We start from the raw sequence: 18866 nt of genomic DNA, 5'->3' as shown, positions 1-18866 counted from the left end.
GGCGGGGTGGGCGGGAAGGGCGGAGGCTCCTCCCCTGGCGGCGGCGCAGGCAGGAGAGCCCCTGGCCGCGGAGCGCCGACCGCCCACTCCCCACTCACCGCCGGTGCCGGCTCCACATCCGCAGGGCAGGGAGGGGCTGAGGCGGGTGGCGGCCGAAGGCACTGGGCGCCGCCAGCACGGGCTCCGGGCCGGCCCAGCGTGACACCGCCCGCCGCTGCCGGCGGCCACGCCCCGCGCCGCGGCCCTGCCCGGCCCGGCCCGGCCCGGCCCAGTCCGGCCTGTCCGCCCCTTCTGCGGCCTTTCAAAATGCTCCAATGTCAGCGTTCTAAAAATGCTCCAGTGCCCGTGTTTCAGCAACGCTCGCATGCACCGCCAGCTCTCACTTCATCCTCTTGTTTATTTCCACCTTTTGCTGCCTGTGCTGCCTCCTGTTCCAGAAACACAGTATCAATTAGGTTGGAAAAGTCTTCTGAGACCATCAAGTCCAACCTATGACTGGACAGCACTGTCAACCAGCCCATGGCACTGACATGTCCAGTCTTTCCTTAAACACCAGGGATGCTGACCCCACCACCTCCTTGGACAGTCGATTCCAATATTTATTCACCCTTTCTGTGAAGAAATTCCTCCTGATGTCCAACCTAAACCTCCCCTGGTGCAGCTTGAGACTATGTTCCTCTTGTCCGGGGCTGGTTTCCTGGCACGAGAAACCAACCCTCAATTTGCTATACCCTCCGGTGGTTGTAGAGAGCGATAAGGTCACCCTTGAGCCTCTTCTTGTCCAGGCTAAACAATCCCAGCTCCCTCAGCCACTCCTCATAGGACTCATGTTCCAGATCCTTCACCAACTCCATTGCCTTCTCTGGACTCACTCCAGCACCTCAATGCCCTTCCTGAATTGAGGGGTCCAGAACTGCATGCAGCACTCAAGGTGTGGCTTCACCTGTGTTAAGTACAGGGGGACAATCAGTTCCCCACTCCTGCTGGCCACTCTATTCCTGACAGATGTCAGGATGCCACTGGCCTTCCTCGCCACCTGGGCACACTGCTGGCTCATGACCTTCTCTGGACATGGCCCAAACCTCCTCCTGGAGCTTGAGTTATAAACATCCTGCACTTCAGCTGGGTCAGTTACTTTTCCAAACGTTATTTTGTACAGGAAAAGAGAACTGTTTTGCATTTTGATGCTAAGACTTTTGTAGACAATATAGTTCCAAGCATCTCTTTGTAGCTAGGAAGTGAGAAGTGTGATTGTAAAGCAGTGGTGGCAGGCAAAGGACATTGCCAGCAAAGCACGTTCCCCTGCAGGGCTTGGAGAAGACTTTTCAGCATATTTTGAAATAAATAGAGATATTTGTATGTAAGTTTTGTGATGAAATTTTGATTTGTGTTTGGTAGCAAGTGAAAATACTAGCTTTTGGAGATGAATTTTTCTAGTATTCATAGCCAATGAGGCAGTGAGGGTCTAGGGCCCCATGGAGAATGGGATATGCAAATACTTGAAATTTAGGTACTAGAGACTGCAGTGGTGAGTAGAAGACACACACCGTCTGTATCAGATAGTTTGGGCAGAATATCAGACTTCTTAAACTGTGTTTCAGTCTTCTCCAGCTTCTAGTGGCCTCACCATATAGTTACTAATCTCTGAGCATCACCTACTGTGAAAGCTCTCACTTCCTGAAGAAGTAGCATGGCAGTAACAGAAAGGTGGGTTTAACAAATAGGGGGCTTTAGACCTTTTCCTTGTGTTTTGAATGTTGGATGTCTCCAGTTATGATGCATCTGACAAATATCCACAATGTCTTCATGGGCCTTGGGCCTCTGGCCTCCTTGACCTGACATCTTCAGTCTTCTAGTAGTTTACAAACAATTATTTTAAAACTATCTCTGACACCTCCTACGTTTATGAATTTTCAGTGGGGACTTGACATTATCCACTTACTTGGGCCCATGCAAATAGTCATTCCAAATCAATCTCCTTTCTGCTATCAAATTAATTTTTCAATTGGACAAGGTCATCTTATGGCAATTTTGCTTGATGAGACTGTCACATTTCCTCAGTGCCGTGTATCCACTAGGTGTCACATTCTTGCTATGCAATGAATTCTTTACAGTCACACTCAGTTTCTCTCTAGAAAGTTCACATTTTGCTAGCCATGCATAACAGTTAGCACATAATGCTGTATTCACAGAAGAAAAATAGGATTCATAAGTGGAAACAGTCTCACCATGATGGCAAAAAGTAAATTACTTTGTGCCAATGACAGTGTTGTAGAGGCTAGGAATTTGCTCTTAAGAGGATTAGCTAATTTAAAGATGAATCAGGTATGCCCATCCTAAATTGCAAACTGCACTAGCACTATAGCTAAATATAAATCCCAAGCTTGTATCTGTTAGTGACTGTAGTCCAACCTTGTGATTCTGCTAGCTGATTTTAGCATTTTCATGGTCTGGCTCTGTCAGGCACCATGCAGACTGCAGACATTGTAGAATGGATGAGCTGTGGTAAGGCAGGAAGAAAAAGGGGGAAAAGGGAGAGACAAAAAAAGACTCCATGAAAATTTCAAGAGCAGAGGATTTATTTTTATTCTGTGGTTAACTCTCTTCTCCCTGGAGTAATGACTACCACAGTACTTAACCAAAGTAAGAACCCATTAATTTACTGTGGAGTGAAACTGGCTTTTACACCTGGTTGAAACTTTGACCATTTTTTGCATATAGTTCAATGACTAGCAGCATCTCACTGCCACTAAAAGGGTGAGATCTCACTCCCAGTCCACCATTATCTTTTCCTTTTCCCTGTTAGACAGGACAGGGCTTTTTGTCCCCTGACAATCTTATTTGGAAATTGATGCCTAAGTTAAAACTAAATGTTTCTAATCAGATGGACACAATGTGAAATTGAAGAGATGTGAGACTTTGTCAGACCTAAGGCTTTGCTCCACACTTAAGCCAACACTGGTATTCACCAGATCCAGCTCTGAGTCCATTCAATTTACCAGCTCCATAGAAAACCACCCACTTTTGGTTTGTTTTGCTTAGTTCTCTCTCTGCAATTTAAATAAACAGATAAAGGTTAAAGAGCTGGCACAAGGAAAGCACCTTTCCATACAGCAATCCTCATTAATTCAAATGCATGTAGATGTATGTACAGCATGACAACCATACTTCACATAGTCACATAATGAGATTAATATTGACTCTTATCTGAAGTCATATATAATAGCAATCATTCTCGTAAGATTTATCTTTATGGTTTTGAGCCATACTGGAACACTGTGTTATCATAAAATTAAGGAGCAACTAACAGCAAAATATCCTTTCAATTCACAAGCTAATGACATATCAGTTTGAGTGTAAAATGGATTATGTGATTCCTAAAGTTTAAGGCAAACATTAAATTACCTTATTATGTTATTAATAACAATTGCATTAAAATTTTAGTAATTAAATTTCAATTCATGTGTTTGTCAGAGTAAAATACAGTGACATTTTACCAATTTTCAATGACATTTTTAGTCAGATTATACAGGATCTTTCCAAAAGTGTAATAAACATTATTAAATTGCATTCCTGCAAATGGAGGGTAAGTTATTTTTTGAGTCACACTTGGCACAATTTTTACATTCTGATAGGAATTTTAATATAAGTGTGTTCAGGCAGTACAAGCACTGTTTGTGTCAAACTATGAAAGCTTTGATTCATAAACTCTGAGCAACAAAGCTGATTGATTGTAATCTGTAAGATACAAGGAAGACACATCTCTTCCATTTCACATTGTGTCCATCAGATTAGAAACATTTAGATTTAACTTAGGTATCTATTTCCAAATAAGATCATCAGGGAACAAAAAGCCCTGTCCAACAAAATGGAAACAACATAAAAAGAGGGGGATCAGCCTGCCTAAGCCAGGAAGAAGTGAGAGAAACCATTCTCAAATTATTACCAAGGAGGAGCAAGTAAAAGATAAAACATGCATAAGATGTTATTCATCATTTAAATGTGAAGAAGAATAAATTTAAAGTTAGGCAAACAGCATCCTGGCCTGTATCAGAAATACTGTGACTAGCAGGAATAGTACAGCAGTCTCCCCCTGCACTTTGCACTGGTCAGACTGCACCTCAAGTCCTGTGTCCAGTTCTAAGCCACTGGCTCCAAGGAAGAGATTGAGATGCTGGAGAAGTCCAGAGAATGGCAATGAAGCTGGTACAAGGAAAAGATCACAAGTGCCATGAGGAGCAGCTGAGGGATCAGGGATTGTTTAGCCTGGAGAAAAGGAGACTGAGAGGAGACATTATCACTCTCTGCAGCCACCTGAAAGGAGTGTGTAGCAAGGTGGAGGTTGGCCTTTTCTCCCAGGCAACCAGTAGGACAAGAGTAAATGGCCTCAAGTTGCACCAGGGAAGGTTCAGATTGGGTATGAGGAAAAATTTATCCACTGAAAGGGTTGTCAAGGCTTGGAACAGGCTGCCCAGGGAAGTGGTTGAGTCACCATCCCCAGAGGTAGATGTGGCACTTGGGGACATGGCTTAGTGATGGACTTTGCATTGCTGGGTTAACAATTGGACCCAATGATCTCAGAGGTGCTTTCCAACCGAAATGATTCTATCTTTATTGCCTCACTATTAGAGTAGCCTGCACAGCTGGGCAATGATAAGGGAGATCCAGCAAGCCAAGTGATCTTTATGTTTTGGGGAAGTGAATAAAGTCAGTAATTTTACTGTACATGAAGAAGTGCTTCAAAATTTCATCACAGAACTTTTATCCTTTCTGATTTTCTTTTGAGATGCATGTGTCAGTGTTTAGGATGCCCCAAATAACTAGATTCTTGGCTCAGAGAGTCTCCCTGAATTTGTGAAAATAATATATGAATTCATGTAAAACCTTCACAATTAACCACTGAGGTTCAGTTAACATCATTGTGATAGTGTCAGGAGCAAAAAGGTAGAATTTTGCTGCATTTAGACAAAAGCAGACATGAGGTAACTGAGGTTATAGTGCTTCTGATTAATCTATATGGCCTTCTGTTTCTACTAGCTATCCCTTATTCCTAAAAGAATGTAGTTTACTAGACTTCACCATCCACCTGCTGTGGTATATCCTAGGATCACTGATCTATTCGGAATTAACTTATCACTGGAATTTTCAGTACATTCAGTTGGACTGCCTCCATTACTGAATAGAGATACAACACCTGACTAGCATACAACACCTTTTTTTTTTTCTCTCATCTGGAGACTTCATCAATTGTAAAGGCTGCATTTAGCATGACCTACAAAAACAGGGGAAAAAATAAAAAGGTGTGCATTTTGTATATTTCAATTTGAAGGTAATTTTTTTTTTTTTGCATATTTTGTATTATAGAGAACGGTGTCTGTCATTCCACCGGGGCAGAACATACTTGGTTTATCTGTTAGTGCATGGCTAGAAGCAGTACTGCACAGACAATTGGTTAATTACTATGATCTACTGGATAACCTATTTTAACACATTCTTACAAAATGTGCAGTCTGGATTCATTGGTAGCCGTGATGACATGCCTGGGGCTGAGCCTCAAAGAGGCAGTCCCTGACTATACTATCTGATGCATCCTTGCAGCTTTTTGTGTTTTTCAAATACCTGTTTTAATAATATTTCTGCCTGGATTTAGGAACTGAATGAAGATTATTCTAAAAAGCTGAAAGAGCTTGAACAAGGTTTGGGCACATCAAGTTCAGGGATTTGTTATTCAGCAAAAGTCCTTCCAGCCACTGTGTTACCTTCAAAGTAATACTCACTGAAGATAACAACATGATAAGTCTCCTTCCAGTCCTATGCTGAGGGCTCTGGATTATGAATGGGAATTGCTGTAAGAGGGCTGAAGAAGTTAATGATTCCAGTTGTCTTTCACTTCTTGTGCCTGAATTCAGCTGCTGGACAACCACAGCATGAGGCTTTAAGGCAAACCAAAATTAGAGAGAAGGAACACCATCAGCCATTCCAAATGGCATCAGATATGTACATGGTGGTTTTTATCATGCTTTGTGAACTATTTAATGTGTTCTTACAGACAACTTCATGAGGTTATCAATATTGTTTGTAAATGCCACACCTCTATATAATCCATTTAACTCTAATTTTTAAGTAACTTGAAGCATAACTTGGGAACTGGTCTTGTATGGAGCTCTTGATTATTAAAAGATGAGCTTTGTAGGTTTTCTAGCTGATTCTTCACAGTGTCATAAACTGATTTCTCTAGGGAAATACATTCACTTATATAGTTAGGCAAGGGCTGTGGCACTGGCAGACTGCTGGCAAAGCGATTGTAGATTTGACAGCTGTCCAACAGTTTTGAATCTAAAGACACTGAGATCTGTTTTCCTTTCTAGCAATGTATGTGTTGCACTGTAAGATAATTTTCCAAGCCTGTATATAATTTCTTTGTTTAACTGATATCCCCTAGTATGAATTGTACACCTGTTTATTTCACTGTTCTCACCATTGCTTGGAAAATGATAAAACTGTAAAAATACAAAACTACAGATATCCTACTGCTATTAATTGCTATTTCTAACGGCCCAAATTTGTCATCATTACTGATGTCAGTCTGGTTTTACATACTACATCTACATACTCAGATTCATATCTTCACTTTCATTTTCAGGTGACCCCAATTTCATGCATACACATCAAAGACTTTAAAACAGAAATAAAAATTGCAGGCCTCGAATAAATCAATCTTAATTTTTTTATCAAAATATAAATGTAATCATTGGACTTCACAAAATTATGGCCCTTGCCCCCTTAGAAACCAACAACACCAAGAAAAGAATATTGAACGAATGAAAATAGCACCATTTGAAATATTCAGTGAAACATTTTAGCAATCACTGAAGACTAGCTATTAAAGAAAAATGGGATGAGTCAAAAGAGAAAGCCTTTTGCTGTGATCTCTTCTACAGCATACTGACAAGAAAAGTACTGACAGAACTAGGAGGTGAGCATATGCTATTGTTAACTGACTGCATGTGCTGATCTAGTTCAGCATGTACTTTTGGTATCCAGCTAGTTCCTTGAATGCAAAGTCAGGTACAGTTTTTCAACAGCTGCATTCACGTGGGTCCCAGTGCTGTCATCAAATGTTCAGAGCACAGGGTAATAAAGATTTATGATATCTTCTGGCAGTTCAAGGGAACACAAGGCACTCAAAGTGAATCTGAAAAAATGTTTAACCTGACTTGTCTGCTGTAGTCATACATTCAAAAACACCAGACACAAAATATTTCTAATGTTAAATGTATTTTATAAAAATTCCAACTTAATAGAGACTAGTATATTATTTTTCTTAGTATCAAGTGTTTCACTTAAAATCTAGTACTATGAGTCTGTACAGAAAAACCTTGATTTTATCAAGGTCTTTGAATTTCTCTTTTATTTCTGTAATTCTATAATCCGATTTGAAGCTAATTTTAGGAAGAATTTATTTTAGTAAAAATCATCTCCAATCAGCAATTAGAAATGCAATGTAGTAGAAAACAGAAATTCTATTTCTATTCTCAGTTCCTTCTGAAGCAGATGTTAAGTGTTTGCCAAGAGGGAATGGCAGAAGAGTGTAGTATTTGCCCTGTTTAAAGTTGCAGAAGGGAGTGCTCCCTTCTTCAGGGCACTACAGTGAAATAATCTAAGCAAAACATTAAATTAAAGAATTTTCCTTCATAATGTCAAATGTCAAGTACAAGTCAAAAAAAGATTAACAATTAATGTTGCCCTTAAAAATCTTTTGCCTGGGGGATCTGAAGTAATGTACTAAAACCTGAGAATGCAATGCAAGTTCCATTTGGGTTTTTTTCCTTTTTCAGGAAAAATAATGTTTTCCTTTGGCATTATGTTATATAACCAGGAGTCTGTGTGCACTTCAGATTTAATGAGGGTGTCAGGTGTCTGGGTACAGACAATCTCAGCCGCTCCAGCCTAGGTGTGAGTGGGTGTATTTAAAGCCGTATGTGAGTCACAGCAAGTCTCACTGGTACTGCATGTAAGGCCCTAGAACTCATGGGAACTCATATAAAGCTTTATATGTTACTGCAGTAGTGGGGTGCATGGAAGCTCTACACAAAGTCAGCAGAGGAAGACTTCCCTCTTCTGTGCAGGGTCATGCATTGCAGGTGCACACCCTGGCCACACTGAGCTGTGTGGCAAGAACACACTGCCCTGGAGGCTCATAAGGTAGGCTGGGCCCCCAGGCAGGCACACACAACGTGTGAAGCAGCAGTGCAGGCAGAGATGGACCTTTCTTAGAGACAGCCACAGCTTCTCCCCTGGTGCCTGGGACTGGTGGCTCTGAGAGACGCCAGTTCCCTGCACTTCCACAGGGAACAACATGGTGAAGGCCACTGTGGAGGTGTGGGAGGATTCATCCACTGCTTTATGAAATCTACACCTGCAGCAGCATGATTCTTTCTCACTTAATTTTGAGAGAACCTGACTGCTCTTCCAGATGCTCTGGAAATGTGGGGAAATACTGAGTGACTGTCAGCACCCATTTATGTTGTCACTCGGAAGCTGACATCTTGCTAACAGAAGTAAGAGAAGGAAGCAGGGTTGGTTCTGACCACAGCTGAACCAGCTTGTCTGAACTGAAATTCCACCTCCAGACTAAGTGAGGTGGTTTCAGGTGTCCACAACAGTCACCATGCCAGTGTAAGTGCACAAGTAACACGTGCAATCCCTCAGGCACCCCCTCATGCACTTATAAAGAACTGGCGGTAAGGGTTGAAAAGCTGCCCTTAGTGGTATTTAACAATATGTTCAGAGAGATGGTTTTCCACATGTCAGATAGCCAGGACCTGCAGAATTGAGGATCTCTGTATGTCTGGAAATGTGGATCTGTGCAACAACTGGTAGGACAGGCTGTTCTGGGCCAGTTTCATTTTAATATGGTTGTGTACTCGGAAATGAATAAGAATTTGTGCAACTGCAGTGCTTTAGCAATTCAGGGAAGTTGGAAAGTCACACTACCCTAGGTTTGAAGCATCTAAAACATTCTGGGCAATTAATATTCTTAGAAGCAGGGTCATTGGTAGATGGCAGAATTTAGATGGGTATTGGCAATATTAGATGGTGTCAGTAACAGTATCCCACACTCAAGGTCACGGTCCACTTGGCAGCACTGACCTAGCATGCTGGAATACTAGAGATATCAGCATCATCTATCCAGAAGAAAGACATCTTGCGAATATACTTGGATTTTGCATCTCCTTTGATTAGGCACCTGTTAATAAGCAATACTGAGTTACCAGATATATTAGATTTTTTTCCTTGAGCCTTAGCAAAGTAATCAAATATACATCCCTCTGTGACTCTGTGCAATTGTTGTTTTCTTTTTTTTTTTTTTAATTTGTTTGTCATGGAATGATTACATTCAATTACTTTTTTATTCACTGTGACATCATTCATTTTCTGAGGGATACAGTGGGTAATAAAGGTGCTTCCCCAATTTGGGGGGTTTTAATTTCAAAAGCCATAAACATTTATTTGTTATTTTAAATGTCCATGTTTGGTATCGCACAAATTCATCATCATTTGAAAATATTTGAATAAGCAGGAAAATTGTAAAAAAAATTATAGTTCCTCAAAAGACCAGAAGAAACAATACCTTAGCCTTTAACTGACCTTTACTAAAGCTTCTTCCATACTAGACACCAAAATCAAATAAAAATGGAATCCAGGTAATGTATCCAGTACTGTACTCTGTACAGTGTGGAGTCCGCTCTTACATAACTCACACATGCATGATTTTTTAATGTGATTTATTTGGCTTGACTCCGCTAAGTTCAACCCATGTAACTGAAGAATGACTGTTCATATTTTCAGGGCTGCACATCAGTGCTCTGACACATCTAGGTGAGGAATTGGTTCCCCAGATAGGTTCCCCCACACTGCTGTTACCTGAAGGAGTGTCAGCCGAAGCTCCCCAGGTGACCTTCCAGCTGCCACTCACAGAGATTATCTGCATGATCTAGCACCACTTGACACACCCTTGGGTATCAAAGAGATCTGCAGAGGGCTGGCAGACACCACAGGGCTGAAGACAGACCTGCACTGCTCTGGAGCAACAGTGGGAGTACAGGAGATACACCACACAGCAGTGAAAATGGTACTAGACAGATATGCTTGAGCAGCTTATTTAGGTTGTTGCTTCTCTAACTAGGTGGGCATTTTATCTGCCTTCTCAAGAGACTTCTGCATCAGCCTCAAAAGCCAACAGTTCTCCACACAAGAAATTACCCTTAAAGGACATGACTGCATACCTTTTTCTCATGTTGATTAGCAAGCATAAGCATTATTTTTTCTTTTGCACAGCCTACAGTAACACCTTCATACATACATCTATTATTTCTCCAGCAGTACAAACCATAATGAAACTTTGGGTGTACCCACAAAGAAAATACACAGTATTAAATAAACACTCACATCAGTATGATTACTTAGCCACACACCAGTAAGCACACGGAACGTTTTGACAAGAGTAAACTTTAAAAGTTTCCCCTTTCTTCTCGGAATTGCTCTACATGACCAAACACCCTACACAACAAAATCAAGATATGCCTGTAGCACAGGGAGGTAAATGTGTGCTGTTTAATCCAATTAGCCTAGTTACAAGAAGCAGTGCAGATGCAGCAGCATAGGCCAGACATTATATACATTTATACTTTATATAAATCAGAATACAAGCCATACAAAAATCTAGCAATATGCTCTGAACCTTCTTGTTGTTTTCTTAGGCTTCCAGCAATCAGTGACCAAAGGATTGAGATGTGATTTGTCTCTAGCCACTAACTTCAATGCCAGTCAAGAGGCATCTCCCATTGCCTACTCCCTTATCTACAGTTCTGTCACCTCAGTCTTCAGCAGCACCACATTCCATTATTTCTGTCACATGAAAAAGTACTTCCTGATGATTTTTTTTCATCTATACCATGATTCACAGGATCCTCCTAATTCTTGTATTGTGAGTTTTGTGAATGCTTGCTTCTTGTTTTCCTTTCCACACGATCCATTGCTTTAAAGGTTGTTCTTGTACTGCTTTCCATCATCACTCTTCTAGGCCAAGAATTCTAAACTATTAAACTTCTCCACACATGAGAGAATAACACAGTAGTTATTCTTTAACTCTGAAAGTCTCTTCCACCCTTCCTTCAACTTCCTCTTGTTCTAGGCTACTAAACCTTTTTCACAGTGGCATAAGCAAAACTCCAGAGAGGAGTAAGAATACTTCAGTCCCAATTAAAATGCTTGATTTATTCCTTCTGTATACTTACTTTCCCTATACTATGACTAAAACAGAAGAATTCATGTAAGGTGTTCCAAGAAATAACTTGCAGCCACAGCACTACAAAAATAAAATATAATCTCTCTCTGTTTATTTCTAAATATTAGTATTCTCATAAGTTACACTGTGATTGGCCTTTACTTGGCATAATTGTGCCATTTTGGAACTGACTGTAAAGAAATGTAATAGTAAGCTGTTACAGAGGGTACATTATACCTAAACCCACAGATCTGCAATCAAGTACAAAAGTTCTGCTGAAACCAAGGTGCCAGGCAAACCAATTACTACATTTAAAACCCCGAAAAATATTCAATAACAATCCATTTGTGTTGCCCAAAGCACAGAAAAAAAGCAAGATTAAACCAAGTATCTCATGTAGAAGAGTAAAGCGTATCCAAGCAACAACACTAAGACTCAAAAGAAATAGGTCATGTGAAGAGAAGCACTAAATTTAGTAATCAAATATATATTCAGCAGAAAAGATAAAGAAGCTTTAGTGAAATAACCTAAAGAAAAACAAAAGAAATTAAGAGATTTCTGAAGCTGGGAGACACATAAGACAAAAGATGTGCACTTGGTTGCAACTGTGCTACTGAAAAGAAATTCCATGATAGTTAGCTGAGTTAAATTTGTACGAAACATGAAATAACTCAGAGCAGATTTTGGAACAGTATTTTATTTTCGGTCTGTTTTTCCCCAGAAGCTTGATAAGAGCTCTAGTTCATTGGGTCTCTGCACAAGCAGATTGAAGTCATGCTATGTTAAGCTGGTACAAAAGTAGAATGGTAAAACTTTTACAGCTATCACAGGGTCTTGCAGGCAGCCACTACTGTTTGCTTTTCATTGTAATTGGGTCGGTGACAGAGCTCTCTTCCATTACACAGAATCACACACAGGACTTAATGAAAAGGTGTGACCACAGGTGCTGTTGGCATCCCATCTGAGCCCAGTCAGTTCAGCTGAAGAACTTGCTCACCAAGGAGCTTACCTGGAGGTGTGACAGCTAGCTGTCTGGAGCCACAGATGTGGTAACACTGGAAGAATCACTCTGTTCCACCAAAAAACCCAAAAAAGTACTCTTTTCTTCCCTGAAGGATTTCTACTCCATTTCAGAGACTGTCTTGTTAAATCCTTGAACACTCATGGAGGCATTTTTTGTAACAGGGGAGTTTCTGCCACTTCAGACACACCAGCTTAGCCACTCACAAGAGCTTTTCTTCCACTCCTAAATTGCAGGTTTTCTCAGCTTTGGATAAGGTCTGAACTCCATGGGAACTCCCTGCCCAACACAAAGGTAGACCGTGCAGCTGTGATAGTAACTGCAGGACAGCTAAATTAGGACCTCAGGAAGAAACTTACAGCATCCAGGAAAGTAAAGGGCTGACTCATGAGCAGCAGAGCCACTTGTCCTTTCCTCCTACTTAGCTCAAGACTCAGCAGACAGTGTGCTCTGGGGGTGCTTGCTTCCCACAGCAATAGTTCAGCACCATTCTGCTGCTGTGGGAAGCAGCAGTTTCAAAGCCAGCCCTCTCCTGAAGTCCTGTGGGAAATACCAGTGAGAGAAAGAGTACACTTCTCTCAGAAATGATAGCATATTTTCACTCAGAAGGTTTAAAAACCCACAAGAAAATGCAGCATATATACTGCTATATACTGCAGCATTTTGAACATTATGATAACAGAAATACATATTTCATTATTAATAAAAATTCATCCTGTCGATTTACTGTCTCTGGGAGTAGCCATTGACTTTGCTCTGAGGGCACTGCTGAAAATAGTGGGCAGAACAGGATTATCTAATGATGCTAAATTTGCCTTTATTTATCAGTAACAGACATAGCAAAAAATTACTGGCTGAAAGCCAGACAAACATGGCAAGTCTGGGGTGGGAACTAAGATATGTGGTATAAAGGGTAGCACTGTGGTTTGAATGTGAATGCAAAGGTTGAGTATATTTAGGAAGGACAGTGCCTATCTGTCTGTCATCAGCACCCAGTACACAAACAGTAAAAAAGCCATGGAGAGCAAGAGAAGCAGCCGTTTACATGCCTCCAAAAGAAAGCTGAAAGAACAAACTGTAAGCAGAGGTTATGCTTTATGTAGTTTGACTTTTTCTTTTTCCAAGGAAATAGGACTTTTTTTGTAAATTAAAACAGTGCACCACAGAAATAACTGGGTTCTCTGTCACAGCACTCCCTAATTTTTTTTTAAAACTCATCTGGCCAGCAACAGAGGCTGCAAAGTGGGAGAGGGGAAAGTACTTTAAACTGAGGTTAAGCAGTTACTCACCTTGACATTGCCTTACAAAAGTGATCTTTATGTTGAAAAAGCCAAACTCCAAGGAGAGAAGTATTTTCTACTCTACTATTACTTACTATTGCCATTTCTACGAGCTAGAATGAGTACAACAATAATAACAACTATTTATTTTTTTGCCTTATTGAACCCTAATAATTTATTATCAAAAAAGAACAATAAAAAAGGGACATTTTCTCTCAAAAGAAGAATTACAACAAAATATGTTGACTGACTTTAAATATTGCTTTCAGTGTTCTCTTCACACAAACAAAGCAGAAGATTTTACTAGTAAAAGTAATTATTCTTTATTCATGTTGTATACATAAATAACTGGGACCTAACAGGGATGAAAAACTCTGAGCTATTTTGATTAATCTGTTTGAAAACACTTACTGTATTTCAAGTGCAGAGGTATCAAAATAGTAATTTTAACAAAAAAGCCTGCAATAAGAACTTATTTCACAAGAGAAATGATTGGAAATTCTCAGGTTCAGAGTTTACCAGATACCAAGTACAATACCCATAGGACGCTTCCTGTATTTACTCATGGCAGATGCTTGGAGATTGTTGACCAGTTTAATATTGCAACATATGCTTTAGGGATCAAAATAAAACAAAAGAAAAAAAAAAGAGATGTGGTTTTATGTACAAAGAAAACTCCAAAACATTGCACAAGTTTTTATTTACAACCAACAGGGTGAAGATGAGATCAAGATTACACCAGAGAAGTTGTGCTGTGTTTCATAGGTAAATTAATTTAAGTAGGAGCAGGATTGTGAGGAGGACTTTTTGGTTTGAAATCTTCCACTAGTATCAAATGGAGTAGCATGGGCTCCAGGCCATGAGATGGGACAATGGGTGTACTGGTGGACAGGATCCACTTCTTACCAAAGCCTGTAGTGACAGGAAAAGGGGCAACATTTTCAAACTTTAAACCAGAAGATTTATAGTTGGTATAAGCATGAACTTTCTTATGATGAGAGTAGTGAGATACTGGAACAGGCTGCCCAGAGAAACTGAGGATGCCCAATCTCTAGGGATGCTCAAGTCCAGGTTGATAGGGCTTTGAGTAACTTCCTGGTCTAGTGGAAGGTGTCCCTGCTCACTGCAGTGGGATTGGACTAGACAACTTTTAAGCTCCCTTCCAACCCAAACCCTTCAGTGATTCTATGATTCTATGACACTAAAAACAATCAAAACAGAGGACTGAAGGGTCCTCAGAAAGTCATGTTAACAGCCTCACTATACTTACAAAATTTCTGATTATGAAGGAGATGCACACAGCCTGTACTTAGAGTGACAATGACAGACTATGATCATACCACTGGCAACTTTTTTCCAGTATTCTACCCTTCAAAAACATTTTTCCTAATGTTTAACCTAAAATATCCTGGTTGCAATTTCTGCTCCTGGTGGGCATAGAAAGGAAGTTCTTCCCATTTCATCAGTAACTTCTCATATACTTGCTGACTGTTGTCCTTCTCCTACTCTTACTCTTCTCTAATTAACCAGTCTGAAATAATTTGCTACTATCTCTAGGTCCCTTGACATTCTGGTTGCTCTTTAGGTGGTCCACATAATTTTTCAGATGCAGCATTCAAAACCAGCTTTACAACTCTTAAGCAAAGCAGAATTCCTTGCCTGGTCTTGCAAACTCTAATCCTCATAATACATCCTAGCAGAATGCTTATCTTTTTTTTTGCAATAACAAGTCACGGTTGACTCACACCCAGTCTGTGACCACTCAAAGCCTGAGTTACTATTGTACAGAATTTATACCTAATCAGTTTGCCCTGCCAGCTGATTATTCCTGCCTAGGGCTGCATCTGTTTTGGCTGAATAACTTTCCATTTTTTTCATATTTCTGACTGAAGATAATTTTTTATTTTGTCCCTGCCCTCCAGCATACCTATTCCCTCCTAGCCTGACACATATGTGAATTGGATAAGCATTTTCCCTTTTATAAGAATGCATCCATGTCACCAGATTCTGAATCTGTGCAATCCAACTTGATACACATTTCCATTTTGATAGAAAACCACTCTGTAACTCCGGTTTTCCAACAAGTGTTGCACACACCTAGCTGCAGACCAGCATGGAACACACATCATTAACCAACATGGAACACACATTCTATATGGGCACCACATAAAAAGTTCCCTGAAAATCAAGACATACTGAATCTAGAGCTCTTCTGTATTCATAAGGTATGTTATGTGGTTGTAAGGCCAATTAGATTTTCGAGGTGTGAGTTCTTGTTGCCAGTTACTCATCCCTATATTATTTTTCAGGAATGTACAAATATATTTTTCACTATTTTTCTAAAAAAATTAATTTGCTTAGTAATGTCATACTTTTTTTTCTCCTTCCTCTCTCCACCAGGCTTGTTACTTTACAGCCTCCCTCTATGCCACCTAGCATCCATAACTTCTCGAATATGTTGATTACTGACACTGAGATTCTGTTAGCAAGAGCTTTAAATAATCTGGGACATAGTTAAAGAGAGAATTCAGGTCAATTTGAAAATATGTGGCTTATACATTCTACCCTTTTCTTAACTAAAAATGCACCTCACTAATGCATTAGTTTCATTATTTTATTACCTTAGATAGTGAAATCTAGAAGGTACTGCATTCCTGACACCTTTTAGACTTCTCACTTCACAATTAGAGTACACTTACTATTTCACACAATTAATGAGCTTCTGGAGTGATGTGGGGGCTTTATTTTGCTTGCTAGTTGCATTTCATCTCATGCTTGTCTTTCTGATTTTGTTCTCACATGCTTCTGTTGAACTTTTATTCTTAGTCCTAACAACCAATATAAAAGCTAACTTACTTTTTCCTTTCCTATAAGTTTGTCTCTCCACTTTGAGTGATTTAGCCGAGCTGGTTTCTTAACTCCAAGTTCATTGAAAACTGCCTTCCTGACTCCTGTGGGGTTCATGTTGATCATACTCCTTGTTCTGGTCCTGCAGATCACTAATCTCTCATCACTCCACCATGTCATGTACAGTCTCCAGTAACACTTACCCTGACCTTTTCAGCTACTTGCTTCTTTCTGGCTGTAATCAAAACTAGAATAGCCTTACTGCTCTGTGCAGACTTCTCCAGAAAATCTGGAAGGCTGAGTTGTCTCATTGACAGGTGAGGGAGAGGAAACAAGAAGGTTGTGACACTGCCTAAATTACACACCCTGTCTCATGCAGTAAATATCTCATCATCATGAGTTCTTCACAGGGACCATGTATGACCCAGACAGACACAGTCACAGCACCTTTTCACCCACCTGAAAACATGAGACCTTGTCTCTCCCCAGCCACTCCTGTGTCTAGGAGGGAATTTTAGGTTAGTCACTTGTGAGTCATAAACTCTGGAATAGCCAAGCATGACAAGATGGAAGTTCTCCCTAAGAACACAGCCTGTCACAGCCTCAGCTGCTGAATATGCTGATATATTAATAAATATGCATCTAGGCCCCTTCTTTGCAGTTCACTCACTCCTTGAACACTTAAACTTCTCCTGGCCTTCTCGGAGCTGACTCTTGCACACAGTTACTCAACTATCTACTGCAACTGCCATGGGCACGTTTTCAAAACGTTGCCTATAGGGCAGATAGAGGCTATGAATGCAAACCCACTCTGAGATGGTGTGAACAGCAGCTCAGTCAGGACTGCTCTGTTCTTTACTCTCATCACATGATCATGGTGAAGAAACCAGCAAAACTTTTCTTACTATTCTCTTCAACTACACCTCTTTTGTTCAAGTGCCAAATTCACAAAGACTCTGGTTTGCCCCAAGCATTCAATCCAGGACTATCCTCTTACAGTTGTGGCTACCATGTCATCGATTTCCTGGTTCACAGACAGCCTGCTCCCAAAGTGGGATCAGACATGAGTCCTGGAAGGGACACAAGAAAGCTTGCCCTCCTGTACAACAAGGATGTGAAAAGACAAGAGGCTGAGACAGGCTGCCTTCCCATTCAGGGCAGGCCTGGGGAATAAGGAACATAGTGAAGCACTAGTCTCGCTTCATGGAGGGCCTCCAATGTCACCAACATCCCTCAAAGCTTCCAGGAGTTTGGGAATCTGTACAAATAGCCTCCTTATGCTCACCATAGGCAGACATGTCAGTTGGAAGATGTTGGCAAAGTGAATGTGAAGGAGGATCTCCAAGTATTTGAACAATTCTTGGTCAACCTGTACTCATTCAGAACTCTGCCTAAGCCCACATATGTCCAGGAAACAGGATAACATGGAGCAGACACAGTTGGAACACAACAAGCAGGTTGCCACTGGTCTCAAAGTGCCACCCCAGTTTGGAGGGGAGCATGGAGACAGAGCCCACAGAGGAGTACAACAGATCAGAAGTTGAACAAGCTGCCCAGGGCTGCCATGGCCCTGTAGAAAACTGGGGTCTGAGAGGACTCAACACTATGGGTCTCCAGCCTCCACTGAAAACGGACACAGTTAGGACTTTTTGTTTCTTCAATAACTTAGCCAAGGCTGAAACATCCTGCTGCCATAGTACTGAAGTCCAGAATCAGGCAGAAGCTCAGTTAATGCCAGAATTCCTCCCACACCTCAGTAACACCAAGAGCCCTCCCCAGAGAAACACAGCCAACAGGACTCGGGGAAGAGTTCCTCATTTACATCTTCCAGTGCTGTTTGGGCTTTTGCTAAGGCTTAGCCACAGCTTACTCTAACTCCTGCACCTCCAGTTCCTGAGGCAGCTGACAAACAGCCTTTGGTCCTGAAGGAGCACAGCAGAGGGAGTCAGACCTCCAGTGACAGCAAAACATGGACACAAGATCCCAGGGAATTCTCCCAGAGCTCCAAGGTCCTCTTGCCATCACCAACAGGTTCATTTACAGAAACCAATCCATTTTATTCTGCTTTCTCCCTGCTATTCTGAGGCCCCATAAAATGTCAAAATAAGAGCAGGCATAATAAATGTCCTTACTTTCATACAAACATGCTTAAACTGTCTTTGTAATACTTGGCCAAGTCAACCCCCTCTGCAGTTTGTTGCTCAGACTGATTTTAGGAAGCTGCAAACTGAAACTGCTGCAGTTTGGAGAAGCAGCTTACTCATGGGTAACTTATGAAAGAGAAGGGTAATCAACTAATTCATTAATGAGGGCCAGATACAAGCCCCACTAAACATCAATGCAGAAAAGTGAAAGATTAAACAGTAGCAGGGACCACTTCCTTTGAGACATTTTCAGTGTCCAGAATTTTTTTGAAATACAAAATTGG

The 18866-nt window shown here is 40.8% G+C and overlaps 1 protein-coding gene across 1 annotated transcript in view; it reads right to left on the bottom strand.

Annotated features, from left to right (window-relative positions):
* Positions 1-203, bottom strand: part of ANO10 (anoctamin 10) — a 121730-nt gene extending 121527 nt beyond the window's left edge. Inside the window, exon 1 of the mRNA XM_050971646.1 lies at positions 99-203. The gene's annotated coding sequence lies outside the window, so the exon portion shown is untranslated. The remainder of the gene's footprint in view (positions 1-98) is intronic.
* Between the last annotated feature and the right edge of the window lie 18663 nt (positions 204-18866).

The sequence above is a fragment of the Serinus canaria genome, chromosome 2 (genome assembly GCF_022539315.1).
Source record: "Serinus canaria isolate serCan28SL12 chromosome 2, serCan2020, whole genome shotgun sequence".
Classification (NCBI taxonomy): domain Eukaryota; kingdom Metazoa; phylum Chordata; class Aves; order Passeriformes; family Fringillidae; genus Serinus; species Serinus canaria.
This window is presented reverse-complemented; position numbering and strand designations above follow the sequence as displayed.